This window comes from Pinus tabuliformis, chromosome 2_2 (genome assembly GCF_031772625.1).
Source record: "Pinus tabuliformis cultivar Carrire ecotype Pingquan chromosome 2_2, CPIR1, whole genome shotgun sequence".
Classification (NCBI taxonomy): domain Eukaryota; kingdom Viridiplantae; phylum Streptophyta; class Pinopsida; order Pinales; family Pinaceae; genus Pinus; species Pinus tabuliformis.
The window spans coordinates 1,190,790,174-1,190,815,402 of record NC_142300.1 but is presented as its reverse complement, the minus strand read 5'-3'; the positions used below and the strand labels follow the sequence as shown (position 1 = coordinate 1,190,815,402).

The 25,229-nt window shown below is 43.4% G+C and overlaps 1 pseudogene across 1 annotated transcript in view; it reads right to left on the bottom strand.

The window, feature by feature from the left end:
- Positions 1-23,257, bottom strand: part of LOC149197756 (3-methyl-2-oxobutanoate hydroxymethyltransferase 1, mitochondrial-like) — a 106,093-nt pseudogene extending 82,836 nt beyond the window's left edge. Inside the window, exons 1-2 of the transcript XR_016254786.1 lie at positions 22,293-23,257; positions 22,060-22,198 (exon numbers count right to left, since the gene is read on the bottom strand). The product of XR_016254786.1 is annotated as a 3-methyl-2-oxobutanoate hydroxymethyltransferase 1, mitochondrial-like (transcript). The remainder of the gene's footprint in view (positions 1-22,059; positions 22,199-22,292) is intronic.
- Positions 23,258-25,229: the final 1,972 nt, after the last annotated feature.

Below are 25,229 nucleotides of genomic sequence, written 5' to 3'. Positions count from 1 at the left end.
CTAATCATATCATATCCTGCAAATTGACCAGTGCCAGTCGAAAACTCTGCAAAGCCATCCTCCACCTCATCAAGCAATGCTCTATCCTGAAAAACCTTCCTATATGCATCTTTCCTCCCCTATGAGATTTCACCATCCATTTGAGGAGGGAATATGTGGGAAGGTCCACCATTCAGCCACTCATGGTTGTAGTATTTTGAGTTCAATGAGTGAGCCAAACAATGTAAAGGTGTGCAATTCTTGTCCCATCTGCTGACAAGAATATCCTGTATAGTACCACAGAAGGCCTCTGGTGATGTCTCATACTTGGGGCACTCACTCTGTAGAATAATGCTCCTCACGGACCCAATCATGGAATCCCATCCCTCATAAACCTCTCCTAGGATGGGTTTGTCTATATCTGCAAATCGAAGCAAAGAAATGATAGGGTCCATGATCTGAATAATTAGATCTTCCCTCTCCCACCAAGCATCATCTAACACTGTGTCCTTCACTCTTTTAGAGGCTACTTGATCTGTCTTTCTCCAAAAAAACCAAAACTCTGAAATAACCATGGCCCCAAGAGCAGTCTTGACCTCCCTCAACCTCTTCAACATGATAAATGAAGAGGAAAACCGTGTATCCGCAATCTTCAACAATGATAGATTGCTCTACTCCTTGTAGATAGTGAGGGCATTTATATGGTTTTGTACAAAGTTACGGATATGCCATGCATCCTCAATAATGTTACCAATCCAAAGCACATCAGAAGCAATGGATTTCGGTGCTAAGTTCAATGAATTACAACGCAAGGTGTCCAAAACACTTGTGGATATTTAGCTTCCACAACCATGCCAGCAGCCTTGCAAATAGGTGCATTATCTGTAATGATTTGCTTGCAAGAATCAACACCTACATCTTCAATAACTTTAATAAACAACTCAACCATATATTGTGCATCCTTGTGTTCTCCAAGTGTATCCAATGCTTTCAAGAAAACTGGACCATTCAAGGAAGACACCATGAAGTTGATGAGTGGGTGCCGTGCTGGATCTGCCCATTCATCAGAAACAATGCTAACCCCAGATGTTGGCCATGATGCTTTAATAGGCTCAAGCATTTTTTGCACCTCTTTTTCACCTTCGTCAACAATGTGGTTTTAAGCTTCTCTGAACCAGGAGGCACATACCATGATGGGGCCCTGTGAGTTAGAGCTTGGCACATCTCAATAAATAGAGGTGAGCATGCAAGATTAAAGGATAAGAAATTTTGATAGAAAAAAGGGGCAATGGTGAGATCAAGCTCTTCCGGTTTCTCCTTTTGAAAAATCTTGTCCATTGGACCAAGTGAAATTGCCTTTCTTTTTGCTGCTTGTCCCGCACTAGAACTCTCAAATTGGAAATTTGTTGCTTCCTATCCTCAAAAATGGAAAGGGGTCATCATTCTTGGTTTTTTTTTTTTTTTATTTTGTAGCCACATTTGCCATACCAACAATGAACGCTCTTTCCATTTCTTTCCTCTTTTCTAAAGGAACTTATGTACAAGCTCCAACTCCACAACCTGGTAAAGCAAACAAATGGCCTTTCACACGGTAATATGTGCTTTTGAAAGTACTGTGGCAAAATTTACATCTCCAATTCACATTGCTGCTTGGCCCATCCTCTCTTGTGACATATTTTCACAAGGGATATATCTCAATGTTACCTTTAGGACGAAGTCTTCCCTCAACATTACTTGCAATAGAGGGAATACTTGCAGCAGACTCTGATGAAATTGGGGGAGGAGGGGTATCTCCAATGGGGACATTCTTCCCCTTCCTTTGCCCCTTACCTACTGCCCTTGATTGAGCCATGAATATTGTAAAAAAATAAACAAAACATGCACAAATTTGTAAAAGAAATGCATATACAAACTGTTGTAATACAAATGCAAAAAAATAGAGAGGAAATGCACTTACATGTTGCTTGAATCTCCTTGAAAATGCTCCACACCCTTTGCTCCTTGCTCCAAACTCCTCACAGCAAACCCACAACCCACCTATTGCAAAAGAAATGACAGAAAATGATGCAAAGGAAAGGCATTTCCGCCCTTTTATGGCCGCGTGGGTCCCATTTTGCCGGATTCATGTCCGCATTTCGGGACACAATCCGGATTCCGGATTCGATCATGTCTCAATCGGACATGACGTGTCATGAAATCCGAACACGATTTAGGTCGAATCATATCGGATTTGACGGATTCAGACACGTGGCCTTGTTAGAGCGAATCCGTTTCAGAGCTTGTGAGTAAAAAAGTAAATATAAATTTTATTGATTTAATTTATAAGTGGACGGAAATTGACATTGGATCTGCATTGAGGAGCTTCGAAACCCTAACAATGGCGCTAGGGTTTGTTTTAATGCAGGGAAATGGCAGCAGAGGGGAGGCCGTATGCAATGCTAATTGTGACGCCTAGAGGTAGTTGTCAGAGCACGGAGGGTAGCTGGTAGGTAGTTGTCACCAAGTCAGGCCGCATTGGGAATCATGATGATGGTAAACGGGGGTATAGGGAGCAAGGAAGATGGAGGCTGGTGTTATTTTATTGTTTGATTTGCTCTGTGCTGGCAACAGTAAGTGACTGCACGTGCTCGCAGAAGGAGAAAACACTTACCGTTTTCTGGGGAGAATCCAAACAACAAACAGGGGGAGAAACCATGGTCAACCAACGGGACTCTGTTGATCTGGATCCCGAACCTGGAGACATTCTATCGGTGTGGGGATTGGAAGTCACGGAGCAGAATATAGAGAAATACATTCGTCCAGCTAGACAACCAGGCGAGAAGAGGCAAGGCTCGAGGGAGGGATGGAGACAGGGAAGAGCTTTAGGGCTTCTGGAGGAAAGCTTATGCATGTCAAAACATGAGAGCTGGGGAATAGTCAGGGAGCCAGAGGGGAGACAGGAAGATTTATGTTCTTTGACAGGTTGCACAGTAGTAGAAGCGGGTGGGAACCAAGTAAGTAATTTGTCATCTAGTTTCCTCAAAGAACAAGTTTTCTTTTCAGGTGGTCTAGAAGATATAGTCATTAGTTGTGGGATCATGGGACAGGAGGGGTTGAAATCCTTTCTGGTGCAAGATTTGGGGCCATCAGAAGCCATAAGGGGGAAACGGCTGGATAGTACCACTGCATGCAAGAGTCTCTGCATTTGTGAAGCGGGGAGGTTTCTACCAAGAGGGAAGTCCCTTCTCGGAGTTTTTAGGGGAAAACGGACGGTTGGAGTGTTTGAGTAGCTTTCAGAAGCTCTCAGAGGCCAGGGTGGGGGTAGACTGTGAACAACAGGGAGGAGTTTTCATTTATTCCCATTCGGCGGAGCGGGAAGGGTTTACTCGGACAAAACAATATTCAGAAGCGGGGGAGATACCTCACCCCGTGGGAGAGGAGGGTCAGACGGGGGAAGGATTGTTAACCGGCCACAGAATCAACTGGGCGGAGGGGCATATAGAGTCGCTCCCGGTAGTAGATACCAATGCAGAGAAGAATTTACCAGGGTTTGGGGAAGGGGGGAGGCATAGGAATACAGGGGAGAAGCGAAAGAAAAATAAGTGGTTAAAGAAAAAAGAGATTACCCCAAATCTGGAACTAGGAGTTGATATACAAATCGAGGAAGCAATGGAGGTGGCAGAAGTTATGTTGGTCGGGAGGGCCAAAGGTAAAAAATATTCAACTAATTACATTAAGGAATGGACTGCTAAAACTTGGAAGGAGGCACCTGACCAATATTTGGAGGTATCAACCCTAGCTAGGGGATGGTTCATGATTAAATTCACCAAGGGTGAAACCCTTGAATGGGTTTTGGAAAGGAATTGGAGCTTTGGGAAAAGTCCAATATTATTTAAAATATGGAATCCTTTATTTGATGCTCAAAGAGAGAAGGTGGACGAGATTCCGGTATGTGTGAGGCTTCCAAGATTACCGCCACACTTCTGGATGGAGTCGGTCTTCAGAGCAATTGAGAATACTTTGGGACAGTTCTTGGAAGCCAACATGTCTTTCTTGCATACAAGGGATAAAGGATTAGCAAGAATCCTGGTAAGTTTAAACCCAAGGGAAGGGTTGGCAGACGAAATCCACCTCAAATATAAGGGTTTCACCTATACTCAAATGATCAATTACAAACAATTGCCTTTCCATTGTCATCGATGCCACAAATATGGTGGAATGCCCTGTGGGTTTTAGAAGAAGAAGAAGAAGGTAGAGAAGCGAGGCGGGAATGGCAAAAAGACATTTGGAGGAGGAGAAGGGGAAGGAAAATCCAAAGGAGAGGGGGGATAGGAAGGAAGAGGACAAGATGCAGATGGAAGTCAATGAATCAAAGGATATGTAGGTCAAGGAGAGACTTGTTCATGAGCAAGAGCTTCAGGGGGAGACAGCTCGAGCAGAGACAGTGGAAGGTGAAGAAGTGGTTTCTGCGAATCAGCTGAAGGGTACAGATCTGGAACCTATCCCTTCTTTTAATTCATCCTTGTTGTCTATTCTCAATTCATTATGAAGGCCCAATCCATCCAGGTTGTTGAACTCGGAAAAACTTCGGGTTGATTCTGTAAATGAAGCCCTTGATAGCATTATCACTTCTATCCTTGAGATTCAACTGAACCATACTCCAGTGTCGAGCCTTGAGACTCCTAGTCTGCCCTGTGTTCCTATAGAGAAGCCTCACTATAACCTTAGGCCTCGAGAAAAGAAAATTCTTCCATGGGAAGCCGTGGGGGGTCGGGGGTTCACCCAATTTCGGTTGGCCCTCGAAAATCTAGAGGAAGGAAGTCAAACATTTCAAAGGCTCAATTAAGAGCAAAAATCGATATTGCTGATGGGAAACAATTATCTCTTTCAGGGGTGCTTAGAGCAGCACAAAACCCCTCCCTTGGTCTTAAATGATTACAATATCCTTTAATTATAGAGGGTTTGCTAGTGCCACCAAAAAACTAGCCTTAAAGGCTTTAATAAAATCCTATGATCCTGATGTGCTAATGTTGCAAGAAACCCTAGGATCTGGAGAGGAGATTAGTAGGGCTTTAAACAAATTGCTACCAGGTTGGACCTTTCAGTCTTTGGATGCAAAAGGAAGATCCGGGGGGTTGGCGACGGGAGTTAAAGAAGGAAGACTGAGACGGGAGTTAAAGAAGGAAGACTGAAGGTCCTAAATAATTGGGGACTAGATCAAGCTTTGGGAGTAGAAGTTTACTCGCTGGAGCTTTGCACAAACCTATTAATTCTAAATATATATGGGCCCTGTTAGGACATGGCTCTTTTCTGGAATAACCTTTTTTCTAAATCTTTTATGGAGAACCCAAACCTGGTATTAGGTGGGGACCTGAACTTCTCGCTGGATCTCTCAGAAACTTGGGAACCTGCAACTCATGTCGATCCTCTGACAGAGTTCTTCATGAACAAGATCAGTACAAGGAAGCTTATAGACATCAATCTGATCAAGTCCAGGCCAACTTGGAGAAATAGGAGAATAGGGGAAGTTAGGGTGGCAAAGAAGTTGGATCGCTTCCTTCTTAGAGAAGAAGTGGTGGCTAGACTTCTGGTCTTTAGACATTGGGTGGGGGAACGAGGAGACTCAGACCATCTCCCCATATTGCTAGAGATGAAAGGCCCAAATAAAAATACTGGCGCCTCGTTCAAGTTCAATCCGTCATGGCTCAAAGATGAATCTTTCAATAACCTGTTCAAAACCACTTGGAGGACAAGGGCTGATGATCAAGGCAGGGACAGCTTATTTGTTCATGGAGAATTTGAAACGTATGAAAAAGGAAACCATTGAATGGGCTAAAATCAAGAAAGACAAAGAAGAAGCGGATCTAAAAAAGATAGGAGAGGATTTAGACTTGCTGGAGAGCCCGAAAGAAGATGGATATGAGTCAACAAAGAAGAGGTATAGGATCAAGTAGCTGGAAACTAATTGAAGGAAAATTCTCACAGATAGGGAAGAACAATGGAGACTAAAACGAAGAGCTATTTGGTTGTCAGCTGGGGACGAAAATTCAACATTCTTCCAGAATTATGCTAAAGGCCGAAAAAGTATAAACACTATCTGGAGTCTAAAATCGGAGGAAGGCATTCCGGCTAAGTCTTTTGAGGATCTGTCCTTCCTTGGAAGGAACCATTTCAAAAAACTCTTTAAAGCCCCAGCTGAGGTGTCAATCGCTGAGGTGATTAGGATTGCTCAAAACTTCCCAAGGTATATGGAGGAGGAGGAGAATGATGTTATCATGGGGGCAGTGACAAAAGGGGAGGTCAATAGGATTTTAATGTCAATGCAGAAGGATAAGATCCCACGCCCAGATGGATGGACTGTGGAGATTTTTCAACATTTCTAAGTCCATTGGGGATGAACTTATAGGGGTGGTTGAGGAATCTTGGGTTAAAGGAACGATATATGAACCTTTCAATGCTACCTTTTCGGCATTAATTCCTAAGATGGAGGATCCTTCGTCTTTTGAGGACTTCAGACCTATATCCCTGTGTAATTGTCTTTACAAAATTATTGCAAAAGTAATAGCAATCAGATTGAAACCTATTCTCTCAAGGAACATATCAAAAGAGCAATTCGAGTCTCTGGATGGTAGACAGATCCCTGAAGCAGTGGGGGTAGCACAGGAGACCTTACATAGCATCAAAAAGAGTCGGAGAAAAGGAGCAATTGTTAAAATCGATCTCTCCAAAGCATACAATCGAATTAGCTGGCTTTACATTAGAATGCTACTGACTCACCTAGGGTTTAACATTAGATTCATAAACTGGGTGATGGGATGTATGACAAACATCAACTTTGCAGTCCTGATCAATGGGGCGGCTATATCTTTTTTCAGAGCCAGAGGGGCCTTCGTCAAGGATGCCCCCTCTCCTCTACTCTTTCTCCTAGTAGCAGAGGGACTTAGTCAAATGATCTTAGAAGCAAGGAGAAGAGGCGATATAAAAGGCATTGAAGTGGTTGTCAACCTTCATATATCTCACTTGTTGTTTGTTGATGACATACTTCTCTTCAGTGATGGAAGCAGGAGTGAAACCTGTCAGTTAAAAACAATCCTTGATCTGTTTTTAAAAGCCACTGGAATGTGCATTAATATACAAAAATCCTCTTTGATACTTGAAGGTTTTGTTGATTTGGGATAGCATCGAATGTGCTCTAGCCACGAAAATTGGTGGAGACGCTAAAGCGCATGAGATCTTCAATACTCAGAAATGGTTTGGGCAAATTCTAAACAGTTTGGGAGATATTAAAATAATTAATATTTTTAATTGAGTCCCTAAGTCTAAACTTAGGGAAAATAAAATATTAATGTGAATTAATATAAAACTGTGTTAGAAGGGTCCAAAAGTCATGGATCAAGTCAGAGTTAATCTTAGCCATTGATTAGGGACTTAATCTCAGCCGTTGAAATGTCAACGAAAAAAGTATAAGAGGAGGCTTGAGGGTCACTTGGAGAACACACCTAGTTGATCAAGAATTCGATTTTCTGGGGCAGGGCTTGCTGAGGAAATCGAAGGAGTGATCAGAGTTGCAGCTGAGAGGCAGTGAATACAGAAGCAGAGAGATAAAGAGGGTACTGGGAGCATCAATGTAGAGGCCGGGAGAGAGAGATGCGGAGCTAGCTAGAGGTCACGCAAAGCCAGTCAGGGCCCACACAGAGCCGGCCAGGAGCTACGCAGTGCCAGAGAGAGCCAGTGTGGGTGATGCAGCGGCTCTAGAGGTTGATGCAGGGTGAGTTGGGGTGATGTTGGGGTGACGCTGGGTCAGAGAGGCTGACGTAGTCCCTAGAGGCAGACGCTGGAGATTTCATGGGGCAGATTGGAGCTGAGAGTTGTGGGATTGTTCATCCGGGGTTTTAGCCGGAATATTTGTCTTTGACTGAGAGGTACTACTGCCAAGATCATTCTCTGTTGGGTGAGCCGATTTGGCACCCAGATTGTATTCTGAAGCTGCTTAATAATAAAACCATCAGACAGCTGCACTGGTTTTCCCACATTGGGTTTTTCCAGGGATATTAGTCCAAAAACAATGGTGTCACTTGTGTGCTTGTTTTTCCTTCAGTTGATAATCTGTAATGTGTTGAGAATGTATTTGTATTTATTTTCAGTATTTACATGGTAAATAACTTGTTAATTAAATATAACAAGTAGGCATAAATAAATCAGAAAGTAGATGAAGGATTTCTAACAGTTAGACTTAGAAATTCCAACATGGTATCAGAGCGAGGTTGCAGATCACAAGAGAACTATGGGCATCAGCCGAGCAGAGCAGCAGCAAAAACAGTTGTCCCGGGTGACAGAAGTTGTTCCTAGCGAAAAAGCAGCAAGGAAGGGGTGACGCAGTGCCTGCATCATCAAGTTTGCACCGGGAGAAGGATCAACACAGTGGCAGAAAGGAGCAGACCTGACCTACACAGTGCCCGTCATCTTTCTCAGTTGGGAAGGATTGACGCCTGTGGCCAGGAGGTGCGGATTTTGTTGGTGTCGGGATTGTGCAGAGTCTAGAGGCTCTAACCTTCAGTTTGCTGGGGCATAGGAAGCTGTGGAGAAGTTGTGGAGTGAAGCTAGTGGGGAACTATGGTCAGAACATTACCTAACAAGGCAAGACCAAGGAAAAAGGTGTTGCTACCGAGGATTTCTAGCCACGAAATCCGGATCAGTGGTGCAGCTGCACTAACGATCGAAGTGGGGGCATCTCGACATTGGCAGAGGGGTTTCCAGGAGGGAAATCAAGGCTCAGAGGGAGTCACACCGAGCACTTTTAGGAGGGAAGTAGAGGAGCAGCAAAATGGCAGTGAACAGGGTAAGAGACTAGGATAAACTGGATGGAGCCTCAAACTTCATAGTCTGGAAGGCCAGAATCTTGTCCGTTCTAGACAGGAATCGTCTCAAGGACTTCACCTTGAAAACGATAGCGATCCCAGTTGACCCGATTGAGAACGATAAATACGAGGAAGCAATGGCGAGGGCCAAGAGAATCATCCTTGACGGGGTCAAGGACCTGTTAGCTCTGCTACAATTTTAATCAGTGGAGGGTCAAAGCAGGTTTGGCAGTGCTGGTTGTGCTTTCAAAAGGTTCGCAGCAGTGGATTTCTCTTTCCCCTTCATTTTCCTTATTCTCCCTCGTAACCCCTTAATCTCTGTTTTCCTCCTGAAACCTCTTCATTCCTCGCCTTATCCATATTCCCCTGCTTAATTCATTTTTACCCCACCGCCTCTATTTTATTTATTTTTAAACTCTGCAAAGCTCTTTTCCTGGTTCCCGGGTGTTTTTGTTTAAAAATTGTAAAGCCCGATAACCCGTTTAAACCCGTGTAAATTCATGTTTATTCAGCCCGGGCGCTTAACACGCGAGACCGCGCCCATATTTACCCTCTGTCGCCTTTGAAACTGCAGTCGTTGATCGCCACGATCCAACGGTCTACACGCCTTTTCCCGCTCGTTAAACATCATTTACTTTCCTCGCCGCCTGACTGTCCATCGCAGATTGGACGGCTGACGCTTCCCCCGATCGCGCGACCTACGCACGCAATAGCCCACGGGGGGGTGGTTTTGGGCGGCCACGTGCCATAATTTGATTGTATCGTGCCCCACGATATGGAAACCGCCGTCGCCTGATAAGCGGTGCAGGGAAATCGCCCGCCCGCGAAACAGCTCATCTTGTACGTCTCCCCGCTGGCTAACTGTCACGCATCTCCAGCCCCCGATAACCGTCAAATCTGCCCAGCAGTGATCTGAGGGCCCTTATTAACCCTGATCGTCCACCTCCCGATAGCCTTCATAATTCAATCTCCGCCGTTGATTTGTGAATTCGACAGCTATTAATTGATCTCCTCCTGTGCCCGCCTCGACCATGAAGTCTTCATTCCTTTAACCTGTGTTATTCACCCGAAGGATGAAGGCGACGATCTACCTGCTCTCTGCACAATTAAAGCTTCAACTACTGTGTTCAATGCAATGTACACCCAAAGGACAAACAGGACAACCTCGAGCAGTGAAGAGCATTTATCAGGCATGGAATTTAATCCACAATTCACTCCAGCCGCCAAAGAAGGACATCAGACTATCTAAAAAGGCTGATTTCGTCCATAAAATCAACAGACTGTATCAGAGACCATATCTAATTGTAAATGCGGTTGGTGGTCCATTAAGACACCTCCATGTATAGCCTAGTAGAGCAATTTTGTAAACAGACTCTATATATATCCAAAAGACAGAATGTAATAGGTTGATGAGTGTTATTCTGTTGTAAGCTTCAACTTCTGGAGATTGTAACTACTGTGTAACGTGCAACTTCTGGTCTTCATTTCCAGCTAATACAAGCTTCTTTTGTTGTTAATTGCTCACTTTCCACTTCTTCTTCTTGTTCCAGGCTGTGCCTGTTTTGCAGTGATTCATGCGCTATTAATGTTTAGCATTAGAGGGGCTGTCATCCCACCTCTATGTTAGGATTTAGCATGTATCATTGAATTTGTTTGCAGGTTTCTGTTATTTTAATGCCAGAGAGCTGTCATCATGTCTGTGTATTAGAAAACAGATTTACAAACCTTTTAACTGGTTGCAGCTGGCCATCACAGGGTCCTGTGCATCTACTGGTGTGATCAGTGTTCTCCATCATCACATTTTCTTTAAAACTGTGAGTAATTGGTGGTCTAAAGCCTTGTAGTCTGGGGGTGTTCACCCATGTCTGGGGTTAAGCATAGTAGAAGTGGTTATCTGGCTTGAATATGCAGCATTTCTTTCATTCATCCACCATTTTTCCAACATTTTTGTTGAGTTTGTAATGTTCCTGAGCATCTCTGAAATACAACCTAAGAGAGTTTCTTGGGGTGATAACGTTAATTGGCGCTGTTGTCGGGGAGAGAAGAATCGAAGCTCAGCTTCCTTGGGAGAACGACACAGCTTCAAGCTTTGATGATAAACAAGGCTTGAACATTATTTCTGGTTGTAATCATCTATCTGGCGACTCCATTGGAGGAAGACCATCTTTTGGCGACTCCACATCGTAGTTCTGGCGCAATTAGTGAGGTATGCTCGCAGAAATCCTTAGAAACCATCAGCTGAACCAGCGCCTGATCCTGAGAAGATTGTTCAGCAGAAGAAAATATCGCAATAAGGAGCATCAGGATCAGGTAAGCCTTCAAATTTTTATGTATCTTTGATAGTGACAGTCACCTTCAAAGATTCATTTTAGCTCCTTGTTATTCATTTCCCTTTCGGACCTCAATAGAAAAAAGCATCCATGCTATCCATCATTTTCCTATGTTTCTGTCATACTCTTCATTGATTCATATCAATCAGTCCACCAGTATCCTTTTCGTATACCTCAGTCATGGCAAGTCAGCAAGCTCTCACAAAGATAGAACGAATAGTTGCTGCTAGGTATGGACCCTTAGTCTTGCCTACCCTTTTGAGTGCCATGCCTGCAGGAGATTATCAAGAATTTATGCCAAAGTTTACTGGTGCAGAAGAAGTAACAGCTAAAGAGCATTTAGAGTCCTTTTACAGCTATGCTGATAACCTGGATATCAATGAAGAGGATGTCTGGATGAGGTTTTTTGTCCAAAGCCTAGATGGGGAAGCTAGAAATTGGTTCAGAAATTTACCCCCTAGGTCTATTGCAGACATTGAGACCCTAGATGATGTGTTCTTAAAGCACTGGGGGAATAATAAAGATCTGCTCTTTTATCATGATGAATTTGGAAACTTGCAGAGAGAAGATAGTGAGCTGCTGTCTGATTTCATCTTCAGATTTAATAATATGTACAGCAGAATGCCAGTTGAAGTAAGACCTACCCCTGCTTCTGCTATGCTCACTTATGCTAATGCTTTCGATTCTCAATTCAGCCTGTTGTTAAGAGAAAGAAGATGTACTTCTTTGGCTGATATGCAAACTGCAGCCTTTGAAGTAGAAGCAAACATCATTGCTGCAGATAGACTCGAAGGTAATGATGCTGAAAGGAGAAGACAGGGAGGTGAATCCTCATCATCCTCAGAGCCTGAGATCGAGGAATTAGCTAGGATGATTGAGCTTTTGGCCTCTGAAGTTTCCAAGCTAAAGGCTGAGCAACATTTTGATGAGGCAGGAGCTCATTGTTCCTTTTCTTTTCCAACTCCATATCCATGTAGAGGAACACAGGAACAATTGCAGATTTTGCAGAGAAACAGGGATGCAAACGAAGATCAAAGGGTGAAGACCCTTTGTCAAAATATAGTCATGGTAGAAGTGCAGCATCAGGAGGAGGCCCATGTTTTGGAAGGTGCTCCTTTCCTAACAAGGGCTGCTTATGAGAAAGCAATATCCAAAGGCATTGCTCAGCAATTTGTTGTAGCTGCAGAACAACAAGTTGACCAGCAATGGCAGCCAACAGCAGATCCCTTCCTCCAAGAATTCGAGCCTAAGGCCAGCACATCTTCTAATGGCTATGCAGATCTGCAAGTTGAACAACCTGCTATTATTCCCAGTGCAGTGATCAATAAGGGAGAGGAAAGCTCTCCATTATCTTTTGTTTCTCTGTCTGCTCAAGTAAAAATCCCTCAAAGTTGCCCCTTGAACACTGAGGCAGGAAATAGCTCCGTTCTCAAGGCTGAGACTGATCACCTCAGTTTTGATTTTCGAAAACCTGCTCAGGTGGCCTCCACACAGAATAAAAGGGCAGCTTATTAGATGACAGAGGAAGCGGATGTGTAGTCTTGGAATTCCTTCTTGGATGAAGATTGTTCAAACAAAGATTCAAGAGCCGATAATGTCTCTGTGTCCTCCACACATGAACATATTGGTACACCATTCATATTTATTGTGCAGACCACAGAAGATAAAAACAGGTACACAGCAGCCATGATTATTCAGCGGGTGTACAAAGGCTCCTCTAAAGAACATCCAAGGAGGAAAATACACAGAGGGGAAATGAAAGTTGATCAATATCTACCTTTTAAGCTCAAATGTCCTAAATTGTTTGAGGTAGATGATCAAATAAATCCTGTCTTGCTGATATATGATGAACCGGATGACAGACAGCAATTTTGATGGCCAAACAGATGGGCAGTTTTTGAAGTTTTGAGTTTTCAGGCTTTAATGATTGTAAACAGTTTCTTGTCCAGTTTTTAGAGCATAGACTTGGTTTGACTCCGTGCCCAATGAAATACTAGGCAATTGTTTTTAAGCTGGTTTTGTATGAAGGCAATGGTCTGCAGGTTCTTGAAACCTCACAGAGAGGATCTCATCCCCAGAAGGAGCCAGTGTTAGCTTTGCTACAATTTTAATCAGTGGAGGGTCAAAGCAGGTTTGCCAGTGCTAGTTGTGCTTTCAAAAGGTTCGCAGCAATGGATTTCTCTTTCCCCTTCATTTTCCTTATTCTCCCTCGTAACCCCTTAATCTTTGTTTTCCTCCTAAAACCTCTTCATTCATCGCCTTATCCATATTCCCCTGCTTAATTCATTTTTACCCCACCACCTCTATTTTATTTTTTTTAAACTCTGCATAGCTCTTTTCCCGGTTCCCGGGTGTTTTTGTTTAAACACTGTAAAGCCCGATAACCCGTTTAAACCCGTGTAAATTCATGTTTATTCAGCCCGGGCGCTTAACACGCGAGACCACGCCCATATTTACCCTCTGTCACCTTTGAAACCGCAGCCGTTGATCGCCGCGATCCAACGGTCTACGCGCCTTTTCCCGCTCGTTAAACATCGTTTACTTTCCTCGCCGCCTGACCGTCCATCGCAGATCGGACGGCTGACGCTTCCCCCGATCGCGCGACCTGCGCACGCGATAGCCCGTGGGGGGGTGGTTTTGGGCAGCCACGTGTCATAATTTGATTGTATCGCACCTCGCGATACGGAAACCGCTGCCGCCCGATAAGTGGTGAGGGGAAACCACCCGCCCGCGAAACCGCTAATCTTGTACGTCTCCCCGTCAGCTAACTGTCGCGCATCTCTAGCCCCCGATGACCGTCAGATCTGCCCAGCGATGATCCGATGGCCCTTAGTAACCCGATCGTCCACCTCCCGATAGCCTTCATAATTCAATCTCCGCCGTTGATTTGTGAATCCGACGGCTATTAATTGATCTCCTCCTGTGCCCGCCTCTGCCATGAAGTCTTCATTCCTTTAACCTGTGTTATTCACCCGAAGGATGAAGGCGACGATCTACTTGCTCTCTACACAATTAAAGCTTCAACTACTGTGTTTAATGCAGTGCACACCCGAAGGACAAACAGGACAACCTCGAGTAGTGAAGAGCATTTATCAGGCATGGAATTTAATCCATAATTCACTCCAGCTGCCAGAGAAGGACATCAGACTATCTAAAAAGGCTGATTTCGTCCATTAAAATCAGCAGACTGTATCAGAGACCATATCTAATTGTAAATGCGGTTGGTGGTCCATTAAGACACCTCCACATATAGCCTAGCAGCGCAATTTTGTAAACAGACTCTATATATATCCAAAAGACAGAATGTAATAGGTTGATGAGTGTTATTCTATTGTAAGCTTCAACTTCTGGAGACTGTACCTACTGTGTAACCTGCAGCTTTTGGTCTTCATTTCCAGCTAATACAAGCTTCTTTTGTTATTAATTGCTCACTTTCCACTTCTTCTTGTTCCAGGTTGTGCCTGTTTTGCAGTTATTCATGCGCTGTTAATGTTTAGCATTAGAGGGGCTGTCATCCCACCTCTGTGTTAGGATTTAGCATGTATCATTGAATTTGTTTGCAAGTTTCTGTTATTTTAATGCCAGAGAGTTGTCATCCTGTCTGTGTATTAGAAAACATATTTACAGACCTTTTAACTGGTTGCAGCTGGCCATCACAGGGTTCTGTGCATCTGCTGGTGCGATCAGTGTTCTCCATCATCACATTTTCTTTAAAACTGTGAATAATTGGTGGTCTAAAGCCTTGTAGTCTGGGGGTGTTCACCCATGTCTGGGGTTAAGCATAGTAGAAGTGGTTATCTAGCTTGAATATGCAGCATTTCTTTCATTCATCCACCATTTTTCCAACATTTTTGTTGAGTTTGTAATGTTCCCAAGCATCTCTGAAGTACAACCTAGGAGAGTTTCTTGGGGTGATAACAGGACCATGTAGTACCACATATTGCTGAAAAGGAAACGGCAAATGCGATGTGGGAGGCCTTGACAAAATTGTATCAGCATACTTCCGTGCAGAGGAAGATGCTACTAGAAAATCAGCTGCGGTCATACCAGATGCAGAAGGAAGAACAGATCGACACCTTCCTCAGTCGATTGAAGGAGATCCAAGATCAGCTGACTTCCATAGGGGCCACGTCGGATCAAGAATTAATGGTGAGGACAGCCCTGAATGCAGTCTCAAAAGACTGGGAGGTGTTTGTCCAGAGCATACTGGGCAGGTCTACCCTTCTAAATTCGGAGGAACCGTGGGCGGCTCTTCGCCAAGAAGAGATCAGAACGCTGAACAAGGCAAGAAGCAGCAACAAGGGGGTTAGAATCAAGAAGGAGGAAGAGGAGGATGCTGCCCTAGCATCTGAGGGAAAGTAGGAGAAACGGAAGAAGAAGGACCTCTCCAAGGTCAAATGCTTCCACTGTGGGGAACTGGGTCACTATGCGAGCCAGTGTCCAAGGAAGAAGAGCAAGGGAGAGGCCTCCAAGACCAAGGCTACACCAGCAAGGGCGGAGAAGGAGGTGGAGATAGATGATGACTGTGCCATGAGTGCTCACACGCCACTTGAGAGGAAGTGGGGAGACATCGAGCTGTAGTCAGATGGACTACAGGCGATGAGGGGCAGGATCCTCGAGGTACCTAGCCTCTTGGATTATACCTTGCTACGGGAGCCCCGAAGAGGAGTAGCAGTACTGGCAGATGTCAGTAGAGACAAATGCGGATGGAGCAACAGAGGGAGCTACAGTGCAGGAGTCCCAGGACAACATGAGGCAGTAGTGCGAGGTGCATGGAGTTGTTGCAGCAGCGCAGAGGTCAGAGAGGGAGCACTTGTCAGCGATAGAAGGAGTTTCAGCATCGTGGGTGTCTCTAGCCTAACAGAGATGTCAGAGTTGGGAGATCAGTTACTTACTTGTCAATAACTGAGTTGCAGTGCAGCAGTTAGCAGTGGCAATGCTATGGGCAGCACGACACAGCATGATGAGGGGTTGTCGTACGGATGCAGCAGTGGCAGTGGCAAGGCCATGGGTAGCAGTACATGATGCAGCAGTACAGAGGATGTTGGGCAGCAGGCCTAGCATCAACACCAGGATAGATGCCGGATGATCAAGGTGATGCTCAGTAAGGAGTATTACTAGAGCATAGTCCTCGCTAAGAGGGAGTGTTGATTTGGGGTAGCATCGGATGTGCTCTAGCCACGAAAGTTGGTGGAGAGGCTAAAGCACATGACATCTCCAATACCTAGAAATGGTTTGGGCAGATTCTAAACAGTTTGGGAGATATTAAAATAATTAATATTTTTAATGGAGTCCCTAAGTCTAAATTTAGGGAAAATAAAATATTAATGTGAATTAATATAAAACTGTGTTAGAAGGGTCCAAAAGTCATGGATCAAGCCAGAGTTAATCTTAGTCGTTGATTAGGGACTTAATTTCCGCTGTTGAATTGTCGATGAGAAAAGTATAAGAGGAGGCTTGAGGGTCACTTAGAGAACACACCGAGTTGATCAAGAATTCGATTTTCTGGGGCAGGGCTTGCTGAGGAAATCGAAGGAGTGATCAGAGTTGCAGCTGAGGGGCAGTGAATACAGAAGCAGAGAGACAGAGAGGGTACCAGGAGCATCAGCGCAGAAGCCAGGAGAAAGGGACGCAGAGCCAGCCAGGAGTTGTGTAGTGCTAGAGAGAGCCAGCGTGGGTGACGCAGAGGCTCTAGAGGCTGATGCAGTGCCTACATAGGCTGACGTAGGGCGAGTTGGAGTGACGTTGGGGTGACGCTAGGCCAGAGAGGCTGACACAGTCCCTAGAGGCAGACGCTAGAGATTTCGTGGGGCAGATTGGAGTTGAGAGTTGTGGGATTGTTCATCCAGGGTTTTAGCCAGAATATCTATCTCCGACTGAGAGGTACTACTGCCGAGATCATTCTCTGTTGGGTGAGCCAGTTTGGCACCCAGATTGTATTCTGAAACTACTTAAAAATAAAACCCTCAGATAGTTGCACCAATTTTCCCGCATTGGGTTTTTCCGGGGACATAAGTCCAAAAACAATGGTGTCACTTGTGTGCTTGTTTTTCCTTTAGTTGATGATCTGTAATGTGTTGAGCATGTACTTTTATGTATTTTCAGTATTTACATGGTAAATAACTTGTTAATTAAACATAACAAGTAGACAGAAATAAATCAGAAAGTACATGAAGGATTTCTAATAGTTAGACTTAGAAATTCCAACAGGTTTCTCAAGGGCAGAGATTAGAAGGATATCAGAGGACCTTCCCTATGAGGAAAAGAGGATGTCAGACAGTTTCAAATATCTGGGGTTCCATTTAAAGCCAGATACTTACAAGATAGAGGATTGGTATTGGTTGGTGGCGAAAATTGAGAACAGGGTAAAACACTGGAGCTACAAATGGTTATCGAGAGCAGGAAGGTTGGTATTGATTAAGTCAGTGCTCATGGCAATCCCGGTTTACTGGACTGCCTTAACATGGGTTCCCAAAGGAATTCTTGCGAGGGTAAGGAAAGTATGCAGCAGATTCTTGTGGGCCGGTTCAAAAGAGGACTCAGTTCTCCCATGGGTGGCTTGGGAGAAAGTGGCAAGACCAAAGGAATGGGGGGTGGGGTATAAAAGACCTCTTAGCTTTCGCCCCATCTTTAGCAGCAAAACTGGGATGGAGGCTTATATCAATGGAAAATCTATGGATGTCGATGGTCAAAAGGAAATATATTGATCCAATCCCAATGGATGAGTGGCTCAGAAAGCCGGATAAGAGATACCCCCAAGCCTCTGTTGTGTGGAAAGCAACACTGGATTCGATCAAGATCATTAAACAAGGGCTCTCCTAGCATGTTGGGAATGGAGAGAAAATAAGGGTGGGACGGGATCCATGGGTGGCATGCAATGAAGGATATGCCCTATCTCGGGAGATCATTGACCATTTGAAATCAAGAGGGGTTTATAACATGTGCCAAATAGAGAAGGTAGGACAATCAACAATCTGGCATCAAGCCTGGCTTACAGGGGGGGATCTGCATCTAGAGCCCCAATGGTTTGAGGAATGGCAGAATTTTATCAAGGAACTTTAGAGATCGAATGTACACCTCAGAAATCGTCCAGACAAGCTGAGATGGGTTCATGCACCCACAGGAAAATACTCACCAAAGTATGGATACAACTATCTAATGTCAAAGAAAGGATGGGCCGAGTCGGAGTGGTGGTATAAATCCATCTAGAAATTAAAATGCCCAGCTAAAGCAAGACTGTTATTTTGGTGTATTCTAAGGAATAAAGTACCAACATGGGATAATCTTCAGAAAATAAATAAGATGGGACCAAGCTGGTGCTCGTTGTGTAAGAAAGAAGAGGAGTCGGTGCAACATTTGTTCCTAAAGTGTCCTTTCAACAAAAGAGTATGGGACGAGACTTTGAGGTTGATAGAGAAATCCCAGAGGTGGGGTGGAGAAATTATTAAAGAAGTGTTGCAAAAATGGTGGAATGACACTCAGGAGAAAATTCTGAAAAATTTACCCTTAATAATATCGTGGGGCACTTGGCTGGCCCAGAATAGGAGTATATTAGAGGAGTTGGAACCATCACATCAACACATTGTGATTGAATGCGCTTCAATTTATGAGAGCATCCCCTTACCAAATCCAAAAACAAAAGAGGGGTATTAGGGAGGAACAGATCAGGGGAGATATCCCTTGGGCATATTTTGATGGTGCCTCTGATCATCGGAATATATGTGGGGCAGGAATAGTAATCCATACAAATGCACAAAAAAAACTTAAAAGCCTCAATGGGCCTTGGAGCAAGAACCAACAATTATGTTGAACTCCAAACCTTAAAACTATTACTATGGTCGCTTATACACCTAGGTTTGAGATCGGTTCAAATTTTCGGTGACTCTCAGAATGTTATCAAATGGTTTAATGGAGAATTCAGATGTCAAAACTATATGTTGAGTCCCTTGTTAGAAGAAGTGTTAAATTTGAAACAACATTTTAATTCTATTACTGTGTGCCATATTTACAGGGAATGGAACTGTCGCAGACCTCCTATCTAAGGAGGGTTTACAACAAGCTGTGGACGTCTGGAGCATAAAAGAAACAAAACTAGATATGATCTGTGTGTCAGATCAGCCACCGTTTGTGCTTTGAAGCTCATTTTCCAGTTTCTTTGTGTTTTTTTATGGTCCTCAGTATGAAACTATACTCTGTTTTTTATCGAGATGTAAACAGGGATTTTTAAAGAAACAAATAAAACCCCTATGCTTTACTATGTTTTTTTTAACTTTTGCAACATGACAGTAACTGATTTGTTCCCTGTTTGGGTTGTTTTCCTCACATATGAGGAGGCCCGGGAAATTGAATCAGCATTTTTTTTGCATATATTGGGGTGGGAGAATATTGTTATTTGCTTACCAGCCCAACTTTACACTATGTTTTGTGATGAACATACAGTATATCGAATGCTTCAGTGCATACACTATTTAACTTTTTATTGCCTTAATAGAAAGTTTGATTTTTTCTCTGGAAAAAAAAATATAAGTGGACTGGCTAAATTAATAGAATGCAGAAAGATAAACAGAGGAATATTGACCTGAAAGGAACTTCTTAAACCATGTGATGTGTCGCTACGGTGTAATAGAAAAACAATGATTATATTAGAAAATAAAAATAAAAATAAATCGTGGATTTAATTCAACCTAGAAAACAGAAGAAATAGAGAACTTTATGTAAATAACTGAAAGAATTCGGTTAGGGTTTTTAAATGCCTTGTGATAATTCCTAAATTAGAACTTGAAGAGAACAATTTATTACTAAATAAATAAATGGGATTATACAATTGAAACATAACAGTAATGTAATCGAACTATATATAAACTCCTGTCAAATAGAGGAGCTTACGGTACTGGTATGTTAAAATTGGCAACTAGGGCCAAACTCCATGTGGGTCATCTTATTTAGGGCCGCTGACATTTTTCTTGGATCCCTCTCATCGAGAGGTGTAGGATTGATCTAAGGATCATCCGATTCCGATAAGTATTCATGGAGTTATGAATTTATTTGTGTTTTAAGACAATTCGTCAAGGTCATGTGCTCAACGTTTTAGTATAAAAAGAGGTGACTTGATGGTCATTTTTACACACACTTCACTCTTGATTTCTCTCCACTTGTTCTGGGTTTTAGTGGAAGAGAAATCCAAGAGAGGAAGCCCTAAACGTAGAAGGTAAGGAGCCCTAGTATGAGCCCTAGATGCAGTCAAGAAGGAGGGCTACTCGCTGCCTTGGTCTCTAGAAGTCCTAGACGCAGTAAGAAAGGAGCCCTAGCATGATCTACGCATGACCTAGCCGCAGTCCTAGATAATCTACGCATGACCTAGAAGTGATGCCCTAACTCCTAACGCAGTGATGGAGGAGAGGCCTAAGTGTTGTCCTAAAGGAGATTCTGGGACAACGTGATATAGAGGAGATTAAGGAGGCCAAGTCGTGGATGTTTTGAGGTCTGTTCTCTTGTAACAGGTTGGGTAAAGGGACCTTGCTAGGCTGCAGCTAAGGCAACATTCCAGCGAGGAAAAGAAGGCAGCGTGGAGCCTTCTAGGATCAGTTTTGAGGGTTGGTTGCTACAGCAAGAAGGCTGAATGTGTTCAAGGCTAAACGTAGGTCTGTTGGGCAGCAAACAAGGTAAGGAACATTGTTTTGAAGAGGGTTGTAGGTGACAGCAAGGACTGTGGTAGGCCGCAGGCCTAACCACTTCAAAACAGGGACAACATGGAAGTGTTTGGGGCTGTATAGTGCCCAGAACAGTAGCACAAGTGGAGAGAAGCCTTACTAGCATAGGCTGCAGTAAGGGCAATTCTGGGCCAAGATTTGAAGACGGTTATGGACTGTTGTGTGCCCTAACCAGTCCCAGAAATTACAGCTGTAATAAAGTAACAAACAACAGCGTTTGTATGGTGTGTTGGCAGCAAGGTAGATGGGACAGCAAGGACATAGTGCTCGCTGGAGCTTGGTACTTGGGACAGCAAGCTATGACATGGCACAACATGCTAAAGAGTGGGACGACAAGCAATCATAGGAGCAGCAATGGATGACTAATAGTGGGACAGCAGTGGCTAGCATGGTACAGCTATGGCACATGGGACAGCTGTGGTAGCATGGTGCAGCAATGACACATGGGACCGTTGTGGTAGCATGGTGCCGCAATGGCACACGGGACAGTTGTGGCAGCATGGCGCAACGATGGCACATGGGACAGTTGTGGCAACATAAGGCACAGTAGTATGATGTGTGCAGCGTGGTCATGGGGTCCAGCATAGTGATGATGGGTGTAGCGTGGTGCAGCTTGATGACGAGGTGCAGCACAATGATAGGTGAAGGAGTCATTTTGTAGAATCAGTTGAAGCAACATGTCTTCAACTGAGTTCAGCTATCTCATGTATCATCTTCTTAGAGATGATCTATGCTCTTATTTAAGATAAGTCAAAGTGTTGACTTCTGTTGTAAATGTACTATCTCTCTGCTGAACTATTGAAGAACATACAAGAAGAATTGATCAAGGGTTTCCCCACATTGGGGTTTGTCCCTGTCTAGTGCCACATCTTGTGTCCTTTTGTCTTGGTTTGTCTTCTGTGATCTATGTTTATGTTCTATCTGCAATTTACTTTAACGCTGATGTGATTGCTACTCTGGAAAAGATATTGAGCTAACTGTGAAAATTGCAATAAATTGCTCTAAGCATAGAACATACCTAAAATTAACACAGTACTGTCCTAATGATAAATGAGTAGCTGAAAACTACTTCATTGATTCTGAAGAAGTTTAAAGGGCCGACTCTGGTAGGGTGGTTTAGGGGTTTTTTAATTTTAAAAACCCAGTCATAAAATTTACCATAAAAGACGAATATGAAAAGAGAGAGAATGTAAACTAGATTACCTGAGCAGCTCTCCAAGTAAGCAAGGAAAGCCACGACTGGGGCCAAACGAATGGGTAAAAACTCTCTGTAAGACAAAAGCGGAGACCGGCTACGGTAGCGGCCGTTTGATTTTCAGCAAGAAAAATAAAACCCAGGTGCCTGCATCAAAAACTATAAAATCTAAACCCGGCTAATGTACTTCCATATGATAATTGTAACAGAAAAATAAACAACGCGGAGCTGTGATGTTTACCCATTAAATTCTGAAACGCGGAGTTGACATTAATCCTCCAGTGGCAAAAAGATTCACCGAAAAGTTCACAAACTAAGGGCCGACAACTTAATCTGGCAAATGAACTCTTGAATTACGATAAAGAACTCTGAGTATAACTGTAAACACAGTAACGAAGACAATAAATTATTGTGTATAATGGCAACCAATATTTAATGAGCTGGCTGTATAATGCCTCTATGCGGCCATTTGACATAGCGGATTTGACATCCCAAGGTTGTTGCGCATGCCGATTTAACGAGGGGAGGATCCCGCCCGTCGCCATGCTGGCATTTACTTTTGCTGCCATGCTGGCTCGTTCAAACATTCGGGCATACCATCTGCGCACGTTCAACATTCTGTTTTCTCCCGCCATCCTCGCCTCCTCCGCCCGCACTCCACCTGCGAATCGAACCCAGCAGAGCAAGCGACTCCCATCGCCATTTCCCATCCAGCAGACGGAGCATCGCCATTCCGCATCCAGCGGACCGCCGTCGCACTGAGGTATTTTACCTCCAGAAACTTCAGCTTCGCTCTGCATCTTCCTCTGTGGGTTTTCACATAAGACTATCAAACATAAAAATTTGAAACTCTGAAGCACATTGCATGGACCTTCAAGATGTGTCCTTTGCTTCTCCTCCAGTGAATCGAATGTCCACATTTTCATGGAGTGTGGCTACACAAGTTTGGTTTGGAATAGGATACTGCAAGGTATTGGTCACAGATTCAACAGCCATCATCTTGGTTGCATTTGTTTGATAGGTGGCACAAGTTTGACTTATTCCAGATAAGCCTTTATTTAAATAAGTATGGTTTACTTTGCCAAAACTTGTGTTCCGGAGAATTTCGCTCCCTTGAAATCGAGCTTTCAGTATGTTTGTTCACCCTCTAAGTCTATTGCAATCAAGGAAGCTCCTTTATTGGTGAAACACCCTAATACTCGTCAGCTCAAACTCTTCACTCCGCAAAGATTGGACCAAGTCGAGGAAATATGGTACAATCAATTTAATATTCGGTCTTCTGTATCTGGCTCTTTTAGTCCTTGATCATGTTGGCAGCTTCACTTCAATTATTTAAATTTTGGTAATGGCTGCAATCCAAGAACTCATATAGTCTTTGTTTTGACGGGTCCTCCAAAGTTCAAACGAAACCCTAAGGTGGTAGCTGCAGAAATCGTCAGTCCTAATGGAACTATTGAATTTACCTATGTTTAGAGTCTTGGTCAAGCTTCTAACAATGACGCAGAAGCTTATGCTCTTCTCTAGGGTGTCAATTTGGGTAGCTCCCTAAGTCTTCAAAAACTAATAATTAGTAGTGACTTGAAAAACATGATCAGGCATCTCCAGACTGGCACTACTCAAGGTTTTAAACTAAGCACAATATTCTACAGGGTTTGAATGGTCTTAAAATCCATTTCAATCATGGAGTTTTATCATGTTCTCTGTAGCCTCAAAAAACAAGCAGACTTCTATACCAATTTATCCACACAAGGTAAAATGGGGGGGATTGTGATCAATTCCAAGTATTACCAACAACCGATCCCCTAATGGTTAATGTGATGATCAAGGTCAAATTAATAGCATTACCAACAACCGATCTCCTCTGTATGGTGATTCAAATCCAGAAAATCCTTCTAACATTCTGGTTTATAGAGGCAGTAAAAGCAGATCTCAAATTTATCTATTCTTTTCCCTCAACAAGAAATTGAAATGAGGGTCAAAGGCATGCATATAAAATCAATGTTTTAAAACTTGGAATTGGCCTTGGAATCGAGGGTCAACTCAGACTCGGACTTGGACTCAAATCCTGATGGGTTTTATTTTATTATTTTTATTTTTCCCTTTTATTTTTATTTTGCCAAAGCTTTACTTTCTTCTTGTGTTAATAGTTGGCAATGGCCATGGCTTCCAAAGTCAAATTCCTAGAGCGCGATCTGAAGTCCATCAAGGGATGTTTGTGCTTCATGAGAGAACGTTGTGCTTTTCTGGAGGAGGAGAATCGCAGGCTAAGTGATGTTACCAAAGGCGTTAGGCCTGAGGAAGATGATCTGGTATGTGGTGGTGGGTATGCTATTATATTTTTCATTGCTTATATAATAGCATACCCACCACCACATAACAGATCATCTTTCTCAGGCCTAATGCCTTTGGTAACAACATCCCTTAGCCTCGAATTTTCCTCCACCACATACCATACCCAGGGACGGAAGAAGCTTTTTAAATGGGCAGACTGTTTGCCCTACTATTAATTTTAGGTATGCTCTATGCTGAGAGCAAATTTACTTCAATTTTCCATATTAGCTCAATATTAATTCCAGATTAGCAATCACATTTAGCACGATAGTGAAATGCAGATAGAACATAAATATAAATCACAGAAAACAAGCCAAGACAAGAGGACACAAGATGTGGCGCCAGCCAGGGACAAACCCCAATGTGGGGAAACCCTTGATCAATTCTTCTTATGTTCTTCAATAGTTCGACAGAGAGAGAGTGATATACATCAGAAGTCAACATTTTGACTAAATAAGAGCAGAGATCTTCACCATGAAGATAACATAATGAGGTAGTTGATCTGATCTCAGGTGAAGGCATACTGCTTCAATTGATCTTCCAAGGTGACTCCATCACCATGCTACACTCATCACTGTGTTGCACCTCATCATCATGCTGCACCTGACACTGTGCTGCATCCAATCACTGAGTTGCTCTCATCACTATGCTGCAATCATCACTAAGCAGTACCTCATCATCATGTTGTGCCCATCATCAACACGTTGTTGCAATGCATTGTGTTGCTGTTATACATCCATGCCCATCATCATCATGTTGTACCATTGTGCTGCACCAGACTGCATCTATTGTGCTACACCATTTATCACCATAGTGCTGCAACATGTATACTGTAATACACCATCAT